At 40.3% G+C, this 19,456-nt stretch overlaps 1 protein-coding gene across 5 annotated transcripts in view; it reads right to left on the reverse strand.

Moving 5' to 3' along the window:
• Nucleotides 1-5,134: 5,134 nt before the first annotated feature.
• RWDD3 (RWD domain containing 3) overlaps nt 5,135-19,456 on the reverse strand; it is an 85,404-nt gene continuing 71,082 nt past the window's right edge. For 3 of the 5 annotated variants that reach the window (XR_011390142.1, XR_007923532.2, XR_007923535.2), the window contains 2 exons: nt 16,394-16,504; nt 5,135-5,467 (listed from right to left, as the gene is read on the reverse strand). The gene's annotated coding sequence lies outside the window, so the exon portion shown is untranslated. Of the gene's footprint in view, nt 5,468-16,393; nt 16,505-18,352; nt 18,461-19,456 lie in introns of those variants that run through there. The other 2 variants (XR_007923533.2, XR_007923534.2) reach the window with 2 other exon arrangements.

Here is a 19,456-nt window from a genome sequence, read left to right on the forward strand (position 1 = left end):
TTTTTTTTTGAAAATGCAAAGAATCTTCATTTTCTGTTTGTTTTTCTGTCTTTTCCTTTTGTATAATTCCTAGGACAAGAAAGGAGGAAATGCTGCTATATGAAGTCTGGTTCATACCAGAAAACTGACATTTTTAAGAATATACTCTTGAGAAGCTTTATGCTTTCCATTTTCTTGTGGTTGCCTTTCGTTTCGTTACTCTGGTTTTAATGAATTTACCCTCTATAAAAAGAGTTCAGTTTCTTATCACATGCCATGTGTATAAAACTTGTTTAGTCCATCAGAGGCTTTCTTAGTGAGAGTACACCATCTCATCTGGGAACGCATAAAAATAATGTAAAGGGAATGATAAGCCCAGATGCAATAGAATTCTTCCACTCAGTCAGTCCTGAGACGGAAGCAGGATTATTGCAAAGCAACTTATGATGCCTTACCAGCTGCTGCATTGGATCCTGCTTAAACTCTGCAAGATGACAGGATGAACTTATTCTCTTTCATATAATGAAACCAGGATCTTTCATGGTCAGTAAGAGTGTGGAAGCATCTGGATTCATTGACTGCAACAGACCTTAATAGTGTGTAACTCGCTGGGGGAAAATTGTGTGTATCATATTGTCATTTTGCATCTGTTACTCTGATTAGGATCATTGTAATACATTCAAATTCATTAATGGTGGCTACTTTGGATCCCTAAATAATTAATGAAATCATAGGTGTTTCCCTAAGCAACAAGCTGATGCCACTGTGTATTAGGCAGTGCTATGAGCTCGAAATAAACAGCTCTGACACAGTTGCAGCTGCTTTGCCACACACCTCCCCTTGTACCAGCTTTCCTTGGCTAAAACTAGAAAAACAGATCAAGGGACAGCAGTACAAATCAAAGAGGAGAGTAAAGCAGGCTACGTGAGTCGTGATGGCTCTAAATGCAGAGTGCCAGGCCCCAACTCATCCACTGACAACCTCTGGATGGTGGGGTCTGGGATCACCATTTTAATAGACAACACAGTGAATTTTTTATGCCATATATACTGAGAAGCTCTAGTTAGAGACCTCTCTCCCAGAAAAAGTCAATAAAATAGAGAAATCTTAGCCCACCAGTACACAGACTTTTCTAACTCCAAAAGCCGATATGATTCCAAGACGTAAGGAAAGAATTTATCTTCATTCTGAAACATAAAAAACAGGACCAGAGTTGTGGCACAGTGCGTTAATCTACCACTCGTGATGCCTGCACCCCATATCCAAGTGCCAACTTCAGTCCTGAATGGCTGCTTCTGATTCAGCTCCCTGCTAATGTGCCTGAGAAAGCAGCGGAAATTGGCCCAAGTGCTTGGGCTCCTATCATCCACATGGGTGACCAGGATGGAGTTCCTGTCTCCTGGATGCAGACTGGCCTAACCCTGGCTATTGTGGCCATTTAGAGACTGAAACAGCGAATGGAAGCTTTCTCTCTCTCTCTTTCTCTCTCTCTCTCCCCTCCCTCCCTATCTCTGTCACTCTGTTTTTCAAATAAACAAATCCTTAGAAACAAATCTTCCCCTACTCAATTTTGGTGATTGCTCCTCCCACTTCAGTTTCACTCTGTGAGTAGCTGCCCACATGTGAGGCAAAAGTGTTAATATTCTGAGGCTTATCCAAGAATAAGCTTAATGGAATAAAAAAGATAAGTCAGTTTATTAGGCTGTGATTAAAAAGGCACACACAATTAACTGTGCAAGTGCTTGTTTCCCAATTTCCCCAGGACAGTGATTCTTGGCAGAGTATTCAATTTATCTGCATTTCATCAAAACGGGAGACCCTACAAATAAATGGCAGTGGCATATCCTGGGGCACTGAAGAGGTCATGAGACGATCTATTATCCACACAGACTGCAAGTGCTAATAAAGACAATGCCCTGGAACTATGGGCTTTGGGTGTATTTCTAAATATCTCAAGAGGAGATGGGGACATGAGAAGGGAGGGAAAGGAAAATAGAAAGTGAAGTTTGGGTAGGTGAGCAAGAGAAAAGACCAAGGCACTTAGCCCAATTCACATCTGAGAAAGCACTCTGCTGGGGGAGGCACTCAGTCTGGGTGGCCTTTCCTCCTGGCTGCACCTTTAAAAAATGGAAAGTACCCACAGGTGAGCTCAGTAGTCTCTGCCACTACCATCATTCGAAAATCAATCAGCTGCACATGGAGCTAGGAGGCCCAGAGGATCAGTGCAAACTCCAGGTGTCTACTCGCACAGCAAACTATGCCATGGGCCCACAAGGGCTAAGGCAAGGAGCAGGGCTTGCAAACGGAAATGAGTGTTGAGAAAAAGCAAATGTTAGCAAAATGTTACTAATAGCTGCCATTTGTCAGGCCTTGCTAGATGTCAAGCACTTACAGACAATCCTGGACTTAGCACAGTTTGACTTAAGATGCTTTGACTTTATGATGTTGCTAAAGCAATAAGCATTCAGTAGAAACTGCACTTGGAATCTTGAATTTTGAGCTTTCCCCAAGCTGGTGATATGTGGGGTGATGCTGTCTAGGGATGCAGTGGCAGTGAACCGCGGCCCCGGCCAGCCATGCAAGCACAAGGGGGAAACAACTGATGTTCTGCATTGTGCTGTGTTGCTCAGCTGGGACATCCGGCAAGTTAGGAGTATTAAATGCACTTTTGACTTCAGGTATTTTCAACTTCTGATGGGTTTATCAGGACTCTGCTCCACTGTAAGTGAAGGAGCGTCTGTATCTATTGAAGTTTAATCCTCACAGAAACCTTCCCAGCTTGCACTCATTTTACTACTGAGAAAGTGAAATGTGTAATAAGGACACTCATGTGGTGAGTAGCAGAATCAGGATATGGACCACGTATACCTAATACCAAACTCCATGCTATTCGTCACAACTCTACTACAGAAGATGCTCTGTCTCTTGAGTGGTGTCTGTTTGCCCCTCTGGTGAGTAACACAGGAGGAAAGCATCTGCATCCATGACTCCACACTCAATCTAGCTAGATGAGGGATGCTCAGAGATACAGAGCATGCCCGTGGCTGACTTTGGCCATGACAGCACAGCTGACCTTCTGGATGAGAACTGAAATCATAAGTCAAGAATCTCTGCTTCCATTACGTGTAAGCTATGTGGAAAACAACAAAATTCATTAAGTAGATGACTTATTTTTTCTTTCCTGATCATATGATCGCAGTGTTACACATAATATAGCCTGGCACATAGTAAGTTCTCCCAAAATGCATGATGAATGAATCAATTCACAAAGAAATAAACATCTACATATTCCTCTGCAGGAAGTCATTGCACATGGGGCAACACACCAACCTCAGCATCATTCATCCTTTTCACCATATGTGTGCCCCAAACTTCCCCACCAGTAAAGCGAGATGGCTTGGTCATAGCTAATTACATAAAGTGCCAACAGCAATAATACATAAGGTTCATGCCTTGAGAATTCCCAGGCTAATGACTCACACCGCCAGGGTTGTTTGTACCTGGCCATTATTTTTTGGCTTTTCCTCGCATTTCATTTTTACTATAGGAATCAATATAGGCTTCTAATCATTTGTTCTTTGACCTGAATCATATGGATTTACACACACTTTTCAAGGCCATGGAATCATTTTCTTGGAGTTTCCACAGTATAAGGATCAATTTTAACTAATCAGAGCTAATTAGAGATCACAAACCCTCCCAGTCTTTATCTAGAACCTATGCAAGTTTTAAAACATTGACATGATTTTCCAGCTGACTCAAAGTTTATTTCATGGCAAGTATTAAAAGGACCCACATTTAGCAAATAATCTTTAGCTGTGCACCTTTCAATTGACAGATGGCTTAATGAGGCGGGGAAGTACTAGAAGTTATACCTCCTAAGATTCAAACATGTTATCACTATCAGATGTATGATCTTATTAAAAGAAATCACTAAGCCACACTAAAATTCAGTTTGCCCAACTGAGACATGAAGTGTTAAACTCTACTAGTTTTAAAAAAAACCTTGATGTGTCATTTCATTTGATCTTTCTTATTCCATTAGTTTGCCTTGTTTACCAACAAGGTTGGAAATTACCTGAGGATACACCATTAATTTCTTGCTTCAGTTCCATTGCTTCCAGAACACTGTTAAACACCAAAAGCTGATCAGCAGTCAGCTAGATTTAAGTAAATCAAGGTTTCCTGTGTTTCCCTACCACAAATGGAAAAGCCTTCCCAAATTTACATAAAGAATACTCTTCGAGAATCAGAACAATATGTTGTATTTATATGGGTTTTCCCTTTTTGTTTTATTGCTCAGATACGTGTACTCCTTTAATGAATGTGTGTGTACATACTTTAAAAAAAAAAATCTGTGCTTCCTTCTCTCTTGGTTAAAAATTCTAGTGGTGTTTACATGATTTCTCCAAGTGAAATTTTCATTGAAAATGGAGAATGCTCAATTTCTGCTTGCACTCAGTGATTTAAAATTCATGACAATTAACAAATGAGTCACAGGCATCCCTCCTGTAACTAATGCATTGGAAGCCAAATTCATCAATTACAGCAAGGATACAGTATCTACTTAACCAAACAGCCAGGCTTCTTAGACTTTGCACCGTTTTTATTTGTTTGCTTTGCCATTCTCTTTCTATGTGTTCTATTCACAAATTGTCTCCCATGAAGGTGTTTCCCCACTGTATTGCCACTTGGCTGTCTATACATAACTGCGTGGTAACGCAACAGAAGCACAATGGACAGAGCCAACTCCAGTCTTCTCAATTTGCAACTACAGCTTGAGAAGAATCTTGTATCAGGGTGTTACATGCTAGCTTTAATGTGAGTGTTGTAGTCTGAAACGAAAATTATTTGTACAGCTGGAATATAACATTTGCATAAGTTACAATTAAAAGGGAAAATATAATTACAAATTTTCAACTTAATTTGAATGGTTTTTGAAATGCTCATTTGGCATAGGCAACAGCTTGCAGACAAACAGAACACACTCTTGGAGTTGCAGTCCTTTGTCTGGGTACCAGTGGCATAGTGAGCTCATTTTAAAGGGCTTGCTTTAACCCCTCAATCGCAACAGCAGCAAGCACTGAGAACCGAAAGTACAAGACACTGTTTGTTTTCAAAACAAGATTACAACATACACAGTGATTCATAAATATTTGCATCTTTTAATTGTTTCTAAAAATGAAGTGGCAAGTGGCATCACACAGGAATGCTATTTCTCCCGTGGAGCGAACGAGCAGCAGAATTTTAACTAGTTTCATTCCCTCTCAGCTCTCAAATCTGAGAGCTTCGGTCGCATCTCCTGTACAATGTTTCCCTCATATCACAGTCTCTTTAATGGCTCCTGTTTCCGATTGTTTTTCTTCTTAATTACATGTCTTTTTCTTATAGTTACTTCCTGCTGAAGGCATGTCATTCTTCCCAGACGGTGTCCGCTAGGTGTCCATGGACTGAGTCCATTCGTTCTTTCATTTTCAGAATTTCTTTCCTAAGAAGCAAAGGGATCCTTTTATTAGCTTCCAACATGAAAAATCAAAATTCTCATGAAATACATTGTTCAGCATGTTTACATGCAGCCCAGCTTCCCCAAAACCATGATCACTGTGATTATTATGTAACACGCATTGTATCGCATCAATGAGGATTGAAAAAGAGGGGAAAAGGAGAAAATTATTTCGTTCAGTCTTTCCCAGGGAAAAAAATGCATTCAAGAAGACATAGAAACCAAAAAATTACACAATTACGCCTTTTTATTTTCCTGATCCTTTTTTCACAGCTATATCCAAATAATGAGACACCAGAAGATACTCTCAGAAAAAAAATGAATTATGAAAACTCATCCTTTGTTCTATTTACCCCAGAATCTGAAAAGAAAACTCTCTGGGAAACAAAAAACCATGAAGAAATAATATAACTTTATTTCATTTCAGCCTTTCCCTAAGAAAGCACAAAGATGCTCAGTGATCAAGAGTATTATTAAGTAGCATGATTCTTTTTTACTCTAAGCAACTCTGTCTACTTAAGGAATAACAAATGCAGGACAATGAGAGGACCACCTCACCACCTTCAAGAAAATTCTGCTGAAATACTTGCTGAAACTAATGAGGAGACTACCTATATGAAGTCCTATTACACAGTCATCTTTTGGGCAGCAGATTTAGAATAACTTTGTCTCTCAAAACTGGGATATAAATATAACAAATATATGGTAAATATATATGGATAAGTGTAATTGACATTGGAAAAAAATTCCAAAGCTTTAGCAAATTATAGCCTGGAACTATCTCTTGGGCCAACAACTTTCCCTTTTCTTTCCTCTTTGATTCATAATAGATAATTGCATCAGACCCTAAGTTCAAAGTCATAAGTCAGAACAAGTCATTTCCTAGAACAATATTTCCACAATGGTAGAACATTTACCACCAGTGAGATATGTTGCCTCATTTCCCAATATTTCAGTGGCTATCTGTTCATTTGTTAAACTATGCCATCTTTTGATTCCACCAACTTCATTAGTTAGAATAAGGCTAAATTATTCCATTGCACAAAGATTTGAGAAAAATACCACAAATGGAACGTAGGTATAACAAAAATCATGAAAGAGGCATACAAATGACTAAAGTCGAGGAGCGCATACCAGAAAATCACTTCTCCTTCAGGGGCTGAATTCCTAAGGGGGAAAAATGTGCTTCTCAAAAAAAAAAAAAAAAAAAAAAAAAAAAGGAAGAAAATTAAAACCGCTGGGAAAAGCAAAGTATTTCTGATTTTTGCCTTTCTTCTTGATTCACAGAAAGCATTTCTCAAAAAAGACTAAAAGCACCACAGCACAGGGATTTTCTTTGAATGCTAAGAGAGGGTTTGGGCAGAAAGGCGCAGCACTTCTTCCTGAAGAAGCCTTCCAAGAAACCTTGGGGCAAAGGAGAGCCTCTGCCAAGTTGAGGAGGAGCTGTGGGTTGCTTCTGCTGGCTCTACTGGTCTCCTCAGGGCAGGGTTGCTGTGATGCTGCCCAGCAAGCCAGGGCTGCCTACAAGTGAGAGGACTGCATGGGATTCCTGCATCTGGGAACAGATGAGGGTGGTGAGCCAGGCAGCCATCTTCATCTCGTGGTGCACCCACCTTCCACATCTCTTGCTCTTCCTCCCCCTGTCCTCCCCTTCCTTCCATTCCCTTTTTCCTCTTCTGTCTTTGGCCAGTTGAAATGACTATGACTGTATAGAAGCCTAGCTTTTTTATTTTTATTTTTATATAAAACGTTTTGCTTTAAATCTGGGTAACTTCATAGCTTATGATTCTGATTCTCCAAAGAGTCTAGAAATAGATGAAAAATAGTTTTTTTTCGCTTGCATATGGTCCTAGGATAGATACATTGTGTGATTCCATACCCATTCCCACCCTAACCACAGAAAATGGAGAAACAAGTAGTCCAAAGGCAAAAGAATGATGATTCCCCCCTTGGAGGGAAGAATAGCACTTATAACACATTATAAGAGTGACTGCGGGGCTGAGGCTGTGACGTAGTGAGTAAAGCTACTGCCTGCAGTGCCAGCATCCCATATGAGCACCGGTTTGAGTCCTGGCTGCTCCACTTTCCATCCAGCTCTCTGCTATAGCCTGGGATAACAGTGGAAGATGGCCCAAGTCCTCGGGCCCCTGCACCCGCGTGGGAGACCTGGAAGAAGCTCCTGGCTCCTGGCTTCAGATCGGCGCAGCTCTGGCTGTTGTGGCCAATTGGAGAGTGAACCAGCGGATGGAAGACACTTCTCTCTCTCTCTCTCTCTCTCTCTCTCTTTCTCTGTGTGTGTGTGTGTCTGTAACTCTGACGAAAATAAATAAATCTTAAAAAAAAAAAAAAAGAGTAGCTGTGGTGAGGAGTGGAGGACAGGGGAAAAAGAAGACCCTCAAGAAGGGCACTGCAGATAATCCCTGCACTGTGTATTGTTTGTACTCTCTAGAAGGAGCCATGCCACTTCCAATGGTAATCAGGGAACTCTAGAACAATTCACTATTAATACAAAACAGATCAAAAACAGATCCTTCATTAAATGTTTCTTTACACTCTTTCACATAAGCAACACATCATAGAGCAAATGTCAAAATGCATATAGAGGCCAGCGCTGCGGCTCACTAGGCTAATCCACCTGTGGCGCCAGCACCCCAGGTTCTAGTCCCTGTTGGGGCACCAGATTCTGTCCCGGTTGCTTCTCTTCCAGTCCAGCTCTCTGCTGTGGCCCGTGGCAGCCATGTGGGGGGTGAGCCAATGGAAGGAAGACCTTTCTCTCTGTCTCTCTTTCTCTCTCACTGTCTAACTCTGCCTGTCCAAAAACAAACAAACAAACAAAAAAATGCATGTAGAGGGTAGAGCAAGGTTTTTCATACCAGATTCCTTAGAGCCCTACAGGGAGGTGGGAGCTGTAAGGTGGAAGGAAGGGGCATCAGGTAGAAAGCTCTCCAGGATCTATCACCCCCTTAAACTCACAGCTCCACTTTTATCTCTTTTATTTATAGCAATCACTGAAGATTTCATTTGATTTTAAAAAATATAATTTTAAAATTTGAAAAAATATTTGTGTGCCTAGATTGACCATGGGAAAATAGGAAACAAATTTTAAGGTTTGTGAATGTTTCTTCAGACTGATCATTTCTTATCAATGCCTCAAAAAGTTCAAAATAAATGCTGCTCTTCTGTGGGATCCACTTCCATTAGCCTTGTGAATCACACCCTACTCCTTTTACCTCCAAGAACTTGAACTGAATCGGGGAGAATGGCTGGAGCAAGGGGATACATGGAACACATCAAATGGATTGCTGTCCCTTTATGGTTTTATATAAAATTGCCAAGGTACTAAGACTTGTGTCTGACATGAGTCACATAAGTTTAAATAGTTCCTTCATACAGAAATGACAACATTCAAGAGTAGTTTAGGTAAAAGAAACTCATTAATTTCAAACAGGAAATTATTCCCCACAGGAAAACATTCTTTAATTGGAGCATTGTGATGGCACAGAAAAATATCATGAGTGTACCAATTAGAAGGAAGTCATGAGAGTTCAGGCAATGAAACATGAATAACTTCAATTCAATGTATGTGAAAAGTGGAGAGGCTCTAAATTTGTTAGAGATGACCATACGTGGCAGGTGGCTTCCAGGGCTAAGGCTTACTGCCTTCATGATCTTGACAGCTAGGAAGAAACCCCAAAGGCTGCTTATCCTGGATAAAGCCATTCCAGACAAATGGGAAGACTGTCATCTGCATGGATGAGGTCTTTTAGAGCCATGTTTCTAGAACTTCTTGGAATCATTCCAGTGGAACAATACTCAGGAATCACTTCCACTCCTCCTGGGGCATGAGTGGGAGCAAGTATAGAAGAGTAACCCTTTGTCATAAGGAATGAGGAAAGGGGAACTGGTTTGGATAAGGGACATTGTAAATGTCAGTTCACATTACAACCACAAAAATGGAGACCTGCCCTATCAGAACTATGGCAGGTTAGTCCACAGAACAGCCACAGAACAGCAGATGTCAGATAGACTTTCAGCCACAGACTGGAAACTGTTACCCAGCAGGACTATTAGTGAATTTTTTATATCTGTTTGCTTTCTTGTATGATACGTGCTTTATACTGGGCCTTCAGTCTGGTTTTGTCATTTCCAAAGTTTCTGAATGACAGCATCATACCCACCTTTCAGGAAGAGTTCAGCCCCAATTCAAATTTCCCTTCCTTCCCCAGAGTTCATGAGTCCTCATTTGTGTTACAGGCACTATTCAAGCCTCTAGCACACCAACTTACAGGGAAATGAAGGGAGAGAACAGTCCTTGCTTGAACCAAAGGGCAGAATAAGGACATACATCTAGCAAACCCATGGTATGCACCCGGGATGCGTGCAACTGTTGTCACTGACTGGATTACAAGACCCAGGATGACAGGAGAAGAGAGACTGGGGCACTGTGTGGCATCAATCTCTTGTATATATCCCCATTCTAGCCTCTATGGATGGCTGCTTGGGTCCTTTTAGACAGATGAGTAACAGCATGGATTCTAAAGCCAGTTCCCTGGTTCAAATCTCAATTCTGTCACCTACTGGTTGCCTTGAGTGAGTCCGTTAACCTGTCTGGCCTCAATGGAGAAGATAACAACTCATGCCTCACTAATCTGTTGTGAAAATTACACAAGGTAATGTTTGTAAAGCTCTTCCAGAAGTGACAGACACATAGCAAGCATCATGTAAGAAAGAACTATTATATTTGGGAAGAGAGACAGTGGAAAGTAAAAAATGAAAATTCTTCAATTTGGGGACAGAAGCCTCTCTTATTCAGAACCATTGAGAGAAAACTTGTCAAGAGACTGATCTACCTAACTCTGTCATTGACAGGAGCCAACGGTGGTCCCAGCAGCAGTCTCTGTGCTTTAGAGAGGCAACGATCTTTGGATAGATTGGCTCTCAACGGAGGCACGGTAGCCTGCAGCAGAAGCAATGATCATCGCCAAGGGTTGTCAGTGAAACCCAAATGTGGTGTCACAGATATCCAGGGTATGCAGTGGAAGCAACCAATGAGACTGAAGGAAGTGCTGACACCCGGTGGAGATCTGTACAGTGGCACCGTAGGCAGTGGTCAAAAACACAAAAGTAATCAGTACTCAGTGGACAGCACAGGTGTGTCCATGACACATGCTCACGGGGAAACTCTAGGTCAACCAGAAACACTTGGATGTATGGCTTTGCCTTTGTATAGTTTTGTTCTGTGACTTCAGTGTGGTGACATCCTAGAATTATCATTGGTGTGGCTTTGTCTTTACAGAAGAGAAACATTGAGAAATCACTCAAAGCCCAAGCTTTGGATTCAGACAGACCTGTATCCACTCAACTGAGACTATTTACTGTGCATTTCTGCTGTGCCACAGGGTCTGCTGCAGCTGCTGAAACTGCTACAGTGAGCAAGGCACAAAAGATTCCCCCTCTCACAGACAGGGACATAGCCAGTAAACCAGTAAGGGAATAAATTAGTGAGATCTCTCCTGTGGTGAGAGCTGCAAAGACAGTAAGGAGGGCCATCATGTGTGGATACGGAGCAGGGGGAGCTACTTACACCTGGCAGCCAAGGCAAGTCTCTCATTCACAGGGAGGGCTCAGTAGCCCGGAAGAGACAGCTCAAGGCAGGGCTGCAGATAGAGTGAGGGACCTCAAGGAAGGAAGAACTTGGTAGACTGAGGGAACCAGGAAGAGCAAGGCTAAAGCAAGGTTGAGCAGACCATGATCCGGAGGCCATGTCCAGCCTGCTCTTATTGATATGAATGAAGTGTTACTGGAACACAATCCCATTCATTTGTTCATTTATGCTGCTTTCATGCTCGAATGGCACAGTTCAGTAGTTGTGACAGATATCCTATGGCCAGAACAGCCTGAAATATTTGCTACCTGGCCCTTTACAGAGATAGCATGTTGACTCTGGCCTAAAGCAAAGCGTGACAGCAACAGAAACTGGCATTTAAGGGGGAATGGGAGTGGCAGACTCTGCAGGACCTTGTAAACCATGGAGAAGGCCTTGGGTTGCATTTGAAGTGTAATTGGAAGACACTGGGAGGGTCCAAGCAGGGGAGGCCTGTGATTTTACCTATGTTCTTACAAGGCCACTCTGGGAGCTGTGAGGAGATGGACTGTAGGGGCAAAGTGGCAGCAGGGAAGCCAATTAAGTGACTACTGCTGAGCCCAGTGAGAGATGAAGGTGCCTCTATGAATGAGGATGGTAGAGTGTGGACAGGACAAGTAGTCAAGATGTGTTATTGCAGCTGTAACGCGCATGAGAATCCCAACTTTAGTGTAACCATAGGCAAGTTACTCAAACTCTTTAAGCCTCAGTTTCTTTCCAACAAAAACCTTCAAAGCACAATTGCATGATTATATTTAAAAGTGCACATGAAGCACCTGTCACAAAACACATGTTCAATAAATGTTGGCTCTGATGACTTTAGCTGTGGTTATTGTTAACTGGAGAGGAGTTGAGGACACACTCATTCCTCTATCTCCCCAAAGATGTGTGTGACACATCATAGATGCTTCATAAATGTTCATTGATTAAATTATTATTTTTTTAAGAGGGGTAGGAGCTGGCACTGTGACATCGTGCCCTGCAGTGCCAGCAATCCCATATGGGCACCAGCTCATGTCCTGCTGCTCCTCTTCTGATCCAGCTCTTTGCTTATAGCCTGGGAAAGCAGTAGAGGATGACTCAAGTCCTTAGGTCCCTGCACCCGTGTGGGAGACCCAGAAGAAACTCCTGGCTCCTGGCTTCAGATCGGCTCAGCTCTGACCATTGCGGTCATTTGGGGAGTGAACCAATGGATGGAAGACCTTTCTCTCTGTCTCCTCTCTCTCTCTCTCCTTTTCTGTAACTCTATCTCTCAAATAAATAAATAAAATCACTAAAAATGAAAGAAAGAAAAGAGGAGTATTATTCACTGTACTGTTTTTGCCTGAAGTGCTTTTTTTTTTTTTAGGATTAACATAGTATGTTTTCATGAAAAATTCTGGACACACAGTGCTAGTTGTCTCTAAAGAGCTGGTGTCCAGCATATTATGCAGTGCTAAGGAAATCTCAAATGCTACTCACTGGGAAACCTCTGGCTTGATGAAATGTATTCATGATTGTAATAATGTGTTAAGTCTAAACTATAAAGTCCACAACGCTCCAGAAATTCAATCATATCAGGTACCTACATATCAGGAATCTGCCACAGAGAAGACCCAACATGAGTCAAAAGCCATTGTTTTAAGGTATCAAGCTGTTTCCAGCCTTATTTTAAACCAGTTGGACATTCTGATCCCTGTCCAGCCTTTTGAAGAGGCCCTACTTTCTATCTTTATCTTCATCTTTTTATTGACTCATTATGCTGCCTACAAAAAGACATTTATTAAAATTGGAACTTCAGAATTATTTGTCAACTTTCTTATTCTTTGGCATCACCACTTGCCAAGAAAGACTTGAAATCTGATTTTAAGAAGTTAAATTTTATCATCCTGAAATGATCAATACCATCTAAACAATGATTTCAAATGAAATTACATTTGACATATATATTTTCAAATGAAAAAAGATACCTATAAGGCAGATATATACTTCATAGTGACTTCTATTTTTTTAAAGTGGTTAAATATCACAATGGTCATACAGTACAAAATTATAAAATCTTTAAAACGCCAACAAAATAAAATATTACAAGGCTCATTTACCTGTTGTAGTCACCATTACTGAAGCTGTCTCCACCATATACATGTTGCTATATCTCAAAGGTAACAAACTAAGACTAAATGAGAAAATGTTTTAGAGTGGCCACCAAATCAATAGTAGTAGTAGTAGTAGTAGTAGTATGCAAACCTATCAATTATAACTAAAGTACTCAAAAAATATGGGAAAATAAGAAAAACATTTTAAATGAAGTGCATTAAAGATGAGAATTCCTTATGATAGTAAAGAAAAGGTAGAAATCCTTGAAGCATCAGGGAACAGCCATAGGGAGGGAGTTTTTGTGTTTTTTTTTTTTTTACACGAAGCCTGGCATCTCACAAATAACGTATGTTCCATATTATGTGGCAGTTGCTATGGTAACAACCTTTATTTTCTGAAACAGTACACAGATGTGTACAACATACTAACTTGCTGGTTATAAATTACAGCTTTTCCCATAGTTCAATAACTTAAGAATTCCACGTTTTTGAAGTCTCAGAAGTTCTGTTGTTATTAAATTTCTTATACGAGATAATTTTCTTGTACTTTCAAAATGAGAGTGTTCCCAAGCAGGCCAGAGAAAGGAGCAATGAGACAAGGGGGTACGTGGGAGAGCAGCGGTGGACTGGGGACCTTCCTAGAGAGTCTGCAGGAAGCCCACCGAAATGAGGAGGAAATGCTTTTAATGAGTTAGACATCATGTACAAGAGCCACGAGACATCACCAGCAAATTGATGTCACAAATAAAGTCATAATTGATTTCTTATTACAAGGTGCCACATTTACAGTTTTTAAATAAAGGAAAATCATTTCCTGGAAATGTTACAGCCTTAACATAACTTTACAAGCATAATGGTGTGGGAGAATGAATTAGACAGGTGACTTGGCTTCAAATGAAATTTTTTGGAACTTGCAAAGATCTTACTGGTAGAGAAAATTCATGTTATTTTGTTTAAAATACAAAGTTGACAGTTTATAAAGCAAAGGTCAGAGTTTTGCTGATTGGTCTGTTTATCTTTTCACAGTCTAACCTTAATCAACAAATATGTATTGAGTGCTCTCTACGTGCAGGTAGCTAACTGTCCGTGCCTAGATGCATATCAACACGTGCAGCAACATAGTTATAGAAAAGCTCTGTTCTAAATGTGGTTTGTTCCTATTGTGAAAATCTACATTATGTTTTCCATGTGCAGGATCTGAATGGTTTCTTTAAATAGAGCATTCACGCTGTAGATTTTTCAATCTTCAAAAAGCTTCAACCCTGCAGTGTTAATCAGGTGGAAGTTTATTACCTGGGAAACATGTGAAAAATAAGGTTATGTAGTAATCATTTGCAGTTTAAAAATAATTTTCTAAAATAAGAAAAATATTTCTAATTATAAAGAAATTATAAGAACGCTTCTATAAAAAGCAAGGCACCCTTAACTTAGACCGTCCAGAAATTATACTGCTAATGGATTTTCCTAACAAACATAAAACACTTGGCAATGCTATTTCAAGTCACAATACAGTTACATTCAAATTCAAAATTGTCTTACAGCAGCAATGACAGAATGAGAAACAATTGAATATCATGCAGATAGGAACAAATCATTTTGGAAAGCTTGCACAATTAAGTGGTTGTTAAAATTTTTGCTAATGCTTTCCGTACACACTCCTCTCTCTCTGTCTTTTGGAGGACCATGACTAATCCATTGCAATCCTTACGTTATCAGAGTGAGAGAGAGAGTTAAGTTATCACCTAATGGGAGCTCAGTGGCTAGGACTCCCAACCCAGCAGAAAAAGAGTATTCACTGTTAGATGCATTTTAAAAGTATGACTTAAATTACATTTAAGTCATAAGATAATTATGAACTTTCTTCTCTTTTATATTTATATGGCATATTTATTGAATTGCACAGTATGCTTTTACAATCAAGTGCTTTTTACGTTGCCGCCTTTGTTCATCCAAAATAAAACTGACAGTTATCCTTTTATAAGCTATTCCGAGAACATTTTCTCTTCTTTGAAGCTGATTGATGCACTACTTTAAATGTTCCTGCAAATATCTTTTCAATTCAAGTTTTTGCATAATGTAATAAGAAGATAAAAGAATTCTATACTTCAACAAGAGACATTACAAAGCAAGTAGAGACATTATCAAGGGCATTAACATGCTCCTAATAGCAATAAAACCTTTTAACTGTCTGATGTAGAACATGCTCCCACCAACCACCACAGATTATGGTAATTGGCTCCAATTTCTGAATCTTACATTGTAAAGTTCCAAAGAGTTAGGGAGAACTGAAAAACAAATCTCGAATACTCATCTTGTTATCGGTCCCATTATAAAATGTTTGCTTTCTACCTCTGACGAGGATTGGGCTTGTCCACCGCACTGTGCCTTGCTGTGCTATCATAGTTTTGCATCCTGTCTCATTTTTATTTCTTCTGACTGATATGAATACATTTTTTTCCCAAATAACCCTCTTCTAACTCCAAAACATCACAGTAACACAAATAGCATTTTCCTGCGAGTTTCAGTGTAACAAATGGGTTCTCTGTGCATGCCTGTGTCGCATCACATTCACTTTATGTGTTCTCTCATAACGGGGAGATACAACGGGGAAAAATATTCCATGAGGACGCTTTGATTTTTCTTTACAACACGCTAGTAAATTACACGAGTAGCCGTTCCATCCTGGCGGAGAGGAAATATAATTTCAAACTGAAGTTGAGCCCAGGTTCTGTTAAATTAAATAGCAATGGAAAAATAGTCCCTAGCTCTGGTGGTCTTAGGTAGGAGGCAGGGCAGTGGGGAATTGACACGAGCCGCTCCTCGGTGATTAACCTGCGGTTTCTGGTTGTGTTTCTAGGTGACGTGCCCATCGTGCAGGAAGCTTCTCCGAGGCTGGCGAGAGCAACTTGTCTGATTTGAGAAGCGCAGATCTATCAGCACCCAGAATCGGCCTCTGAAAAAGCTGTCATCTCATGTCTCTAAAACCGCCTCTGATTTAATGTACAAGATGTCAAGAAGTAAAGGACAATAAAATAAAAACCAAAAGAGGAGAACTATTTCAATTAAGAAGCGTTGCTATACCAATTCTTGTATATCACACAAAATAAAAGCTGTCAGAATCAATCTGTGTTTAAAAGGTTGATGCTTGTGATGCTTACATACAACATGCAAGACAGGGGGAAAAATACAAACCATTAACACAGAGCAGCTGAACTCCAAAAATTCTCTTCTCACCGGATGGATATTTGGTTGTTAAATTTTCCTAATGGCTCAAGGACATGTTTGAAGGAAAGGTGGTAGGGGCTGGAGAGAGAAAGAAAAAAAAAATACAGAAAAGTCTGACACATATAATATCCAGTTCTATTTAAAAAAAAAAAAAAGGCAGATTCACACATTTGCAAGAATTTAATCTTAGTCAATAACTAAAAGCCTCGTATAAGATTCTAGGAAGTTACCTTTTCTTGCTATGATTTTCCAATGATATTTGAATGTCTTTTTTCAAAGAAAAATAAATATTTTTTTCAAGGACAGCCCTATGACCCTAGTAATCAAATATCCTAAAGGTGAATTCAGAAAAAAATCTTTATGAAATTTGAGACAACCTTTTAGCTGAGAATATAATAATATTAAATCAAGATCTAAGTATTGCCAAAAATAAACAAATAAAACTCTTATTATGAAAGACATCACTTTGTTTTTATTTGTTTTCTTTTTCTTGAATTCATTGATTTTTTAAGCTAGCAGATGAAATTGTGCTTCTGTTGTGCAGGTGACTTTTCGAGTCCATGTGCATTATGGAATGGTAAATCCAGCTGATTAAAATCCACTCATTTGTTTTTAAAATATGCTATTTAGAAACATACAGCTCCATCTTGTCCCTGTAATTTGTATTGTGCTTTTTTATTGTATATTTACTATTGAAAAGGATGTTGGGCAGTGAAAAAAAAATGAATTCATTTCTATCCCACAATTGATTTGGGTGCTTCAGGGATGTACCTTTTCAATGGTCTTGAACCTTAATTTAAAAAATAAAATCAAGTTTTTCTAAAGGAGAAAACTTACAGAAAAAATTCTCTCCCCTATCATCAAGAACTTTTCTTAAAGTAATTTTCCAAGAGCAAAAGAGAACCAGCCTAAGTCCTGCCTCCAATCAAAAGGAGAAAAATAACTAAAATCAGCTCACCCATGATTTCCTTAATATACTTAAAAGAGATAAAATCCCACTGATGCTCTAAAAATAAAAATGAGGAAAGGGCAACTTTATTGATTCCCAGCAAACCAACGAACGTGTAGCTTATTGATAACACTAAACACCATCTAAGCCTTCAGTGATTTTCAACCAAAAGTCTGCCGCGGAATGAAGGTTTAAATCATCGTATTAATATATTAGAGGGAAAATTACCATGGGAGACACTTGGAAATTAATTAAAAACCCTGCACTCAGTTTGTTTGTGAGAGAAGATAAATATCACACATGGGAAAAGATGCCTGACAACCACCAGAGTTTTCAGATCCCAAATTAGACCCTGACAGCGATGTCTTTGTAGGACTCTCCTTGGGGTATGATAAGTAGAGATAGAGAATATGAAGATTTCTGATAGAAGTATTTATTACTGACACTTCGGAAGCATTCCATGTGTGGCACGGCAAAGCATGCTTCACCTCAGACAGAAATGTCAGGTTTTCTTCCAAGGTTTTTTTTTTTTTTTTTTTTTCTTCTCTATTCCTCTTCTCCCATCCCCACTCCTCCCTCCCCCTCCGCCACTACCCCCCCCTTCTCCTCCAAAATCTGATCGCTTTTAGAAGTTCAACAGCAGCCCCTGGTGGAACTCTGCAGTTGTTTCATCCTGAGCACAGTTGTTCCTGTAACTCCATCCCTTCTGTTAATCGAAAGGAGTTTGTCGGTGTGTGCATTAGCACGTTTGGGGCACGCTCTTCCTGCAAGGCGGTGATCAGAATGCGGCCCAGAGGTACAGGTGTGCCGCTTTGTAATGGTCATTTCCCCAATTTTAGGAGCTGAAGTTTTGAAAATAGCTGTGTGTGTGTGTGTGTGTGTGTTTGTGCGTGCATGTGTATAACCAACAAAAATACTGCATTCCTTTTATGTATGAGGACCAGTAAGTAACTGCCCACTGCCCCTGTACAGTGCTTACCACAGGCTGTGTCCAAATGAAGAGGCTCCACACGGACTAGCAGGCGCTCACCATTTTGTTTGGCTCATGCGGTGTCACATTCAGCTTTGTCCCTTAACAAAATGAGCTACACAAAGTGGCAAAAAAAAGATTTCTCTGGGTCAGAGCTCAGAAGCACCACAGAATGCCCCTATGTGGTCCCATCAGAGTGCTGGCAGGGCTGACCCAGAGAGCCCCTGCCAGAGGTCATGGCTGCAGAGGTGGCAGCCATCGAAGACCACTGGCAGGCAAAGAGGAAGTGTGTCCAGGAGACTCCTAGAATGACACTCGCTCTAAATAACACTCTGACCTCAGAATCAACCCTTCAGGCTTCCTGGTCTGGCTGAAAGGCTTGTGAGATCATTGCAGGCATGGAAAGCCAAGACTCTGTGGCAAAAAAAATACCCTACATGGAGGATCTCTGTGAGACCCCAATGGAAAGAAGGGGCCATCAAAGAAGGATGTACTTTTCTCTAAAGGGAGGAAAGAACTTCCACTTTGCTTATGGCCCTGTCCAAATACTGATGGAGTTTGTGGTCACAAAAGGCTTCCATAGCCTTGACAGCCCATGGCAAGAACCTCGGGTGATCATTGATGGCATAAATAAGAGTGTTAATTGTTAAAGTTAATTGTTAAAGTCACTGTGCACTTCTCCCCATGTAGGACCTCTGTTCTTAATGAGTTGTGCTATGAGAATTAATTGCAAAACTTGTTCTCAAATTGTACTTTATATGTTGTGGGGGGGTAAACTATTGAAATCTGTACTTAGCATAGAGTTGGTCCTCTGTATATAAACTAAAAATGAACCATAATGAAGAAGGGGATGGGAGAGGGAGTAGGAGGTGGGACGGGAATCAGGGTGGGAGGGCAAGTATGGGAGAAAAAACCACTATATTCCTAAAGTTGTACCTATGAAAACTGCATTCATTAAATAAAAGCGCTTTAAAAAAAAAAAAAAAAAAAGAGGAAGTGTGTGGCTCTGTGTTTTCCATGGACAGTGTGAGTCTGCACTTCAAAAAGGTGCCCAGCAACAGGGCTCCACTCTACCTGCACCTGCTCTGGGGTCATCTGCCTAGAGGACAAT

The sequence above is a fragment of the Oryctolagus cuniculus genome, chromosome 7, assembly GCF_964237555.1.
Source record: "Oryctolagus cuniculus chromosome 7, mOryCun1.1, whole genome shotgun sequence".
Taxonomy (NCBI): Eukaryota; Metazoa; Chordata; class Mammalia; order Lagomorpha; family Leporidae; genus Oryctolagus; species Oryctolagus cuniculus.